Source organism: Anopheles darlingi, chromosome 3, assembly GCF_943734745.1.
Source record: "Anopheles darlingi chromosome 3, idAnoDarlMG_H_01, whole genome shotgun sequence".
NCBI lineage: Eukaryota > Metazoa > Arthropoda > Insecta > Diptera > Culicidae > Anopheles > Anopheles darlingi.
The window spans coordinates 9,706,467-9,708,966 of record NC_064875.1 but is presented as its reverse complement, the minus strand read 5'-3'; positions in this window follow the sequence as shown (position 1 = coordinate 9,708,966).

Below are 2,500 nucleotides of genomic sequence, written 5' to 3'. Positions count from 1 at the left end.
AAACCACCACCTTAACCTTCCAGCCTCCTCCCCCTAAGGAAGGCGGACTTTCAATTGTGTACAGGACGCCCGGCAGGACGTCGACGACGACGACGACGACGATGATGACGACGACGTCGAGCAAGGTCCTTTGGTGAAGAGTTAATCCCACACCACGTCGAGCTTCGTCGTGCGTTGGTCTGCGCTGGGAGTAGCTTCCGGTTTTCCGGGGATGCTACTAGCTCCTTCCTGGCCTTCCGCTGCTCACTCTCTCTCTCTTTCTATCTCTATCTCTCTCTAGATCTCGGCTACTCGCCTTTCGTCAATATCAGGCTCCAAATCCTGGCAACCAAACTAACCCCTTTTGTGCCTTCTCACCGGCACCACCGTGAAGGAGAAACCGTTTCGGACATCCCGATTGCAATGCCTGCCTGCAAGCAGGACAGCCGACAACTTCAGGCCACGGCCAACCAACCAACCAACCAGCCAGCCAACCAGCCAGCCAGCCAACCCTCAAAATTCTATTAAACTGTACACCACATTAGCATATTCTAATTTTGTACTCTTCTGAATTTGAATATAATTAATTAATTAAAATAGATTTACAATTCTGCGGTGAAGAGGGGCCCCGAGGTTTCCGAGTCCGAGGCCAGAGGAAAAATGGGGGGGGGGGAGGGGAAGGAGTGACAAGGCAGGGGATGGAGATGCCTCTGACGATCCGATCCTGATCCGACCAACCGACGGGATTGCGTGGAGAGGAGATGGGACATGGCCTTGTTATGTACAACCTTTTCCCATACACACGCACACACACACACACACACACACACACACACACACGTACTCGTGCTGTATGTGTGTGTCCTTTGAGGCAGGTTGCACACGTACAACTGGACCGGAGCAGAGGCGGCATCGCCCGGGAAGCTGGCTGGCAGCAAGAAAGGTGAAAGGTTTCTCGCCTTTGCGACAAGAGGCAACACTCGCCCCAAGGAGCGCAGTGGCAGGGGTGAGGGGCAGCGGTGTGTCCATGTTTCCCATCCGGAGCAGGAGACGATCCATTTTCTCACTCACCGCTTCCACTCTTCACCTTCGCACTCTGTCCACCAAAAAAGCGAACGCCACGGACAGCAGGGATGGAGGCGAAGGCGCGGGACGTGGACTACTGGATCTTGAGAACCCGGACCGTACCGAAGACCGAAGACCGTCTTCCCGTTCTCCTGTGCTCGCCATCCCCTTTCCCCTGGCAGTCGGTCGGTCGGTTCCTCATTTTAATCGTTCAGCACCCTCAAGACACCGAGACAACGAGCGACGGACCGACATGATTCCTCTCTCATCGCCGCCCGCACGGAACATTGAGTTTGAACAGCCGAAAACGGGGGGGAGGGCGGCCGTGGGGGGGCCGATGGATTGCGTCAAGAAGCATCAACCGGGCAGAGCCGCCGTTACTGGGAGGGCAATAGTTGCCGGGAAGAGGGTACCGGAACCTGGACGGGATGGTAGTCAGGATCAGGAAGAAATTATAAACAAAAACATCACCATCATCACCATCATCATCATTATCAGTAGCAGTAGCCGGAGCAGCATGATGATTAGGACGAACAACAATTGCGATGCCACAATCCTGCTTAGCATCGTCCGTGCTAACTATAAGGCGCAGGCGGTAGTAGTCCTTGGGATGGCCGACTCCTAATGATAATGATGGTCCACGACGACGACGACGACGGGTTCTTGTTCCCTGTTCCCGCTCACCTTCACTTCCTGGTTCCACCTTCCATGGTCCATCCATCCGTGCTCGTGCTGCTGCATCATGTGCTGCTGCGTGCAGGAGAATTATGTATCCGAAAACGGTTTCCACCACCAGCCGCAAACACACTGACGTTCACACACACAGACATACACACACACACACACACACTACCACTACTATCATCGAACTCTAGTCGGCACCTAGATCGCCTGGTGCCTGGTTTGGACGCTGTAAGATTACGATAATTTCCTTGTGAGTAGCTTGTAGTGTGTGAGTGTGTGTCCGTGTCCGTGTCCAGGTCAGGATCTTTTTTGAGGTTCCACTCGAGCAAGAATGTGGCCTTCCTTATGTGTGCTTGTGTGCTTGTGTCTGTCGTTTCATTATTGGCCTCCCCCAAGTATGCAAATTCAATTTTATCAGCCCGTACAAGTGGTGTCCAATGTAGAGTGTTGGCCAGCCTGTTTCCATTTCTTTTTCCACCTACCCTTCTCGCACCCTTCTCGCACTGACCAAGACCAGGCGGATGACAAATTGCCATGCGCTTGATGCACCGCAACCGTTGGTGGGCTTTTGCGGTGAGAGCGTCCAATTATGTTTTAGGTGGAAAAGTCTAAAAAATGCCTAGATCCTTCATTAAGATGCAAGTTGCGGTAGCATGTTTAAAGATTGAATCGTGCTTGCTGCAATAAGAGTCAAGTTTGAGATACAATCAACATCGTATTTTATGCGTTTTATGTACACAACTTGTTACTTGATTCATCAGTTTAAAGTTCT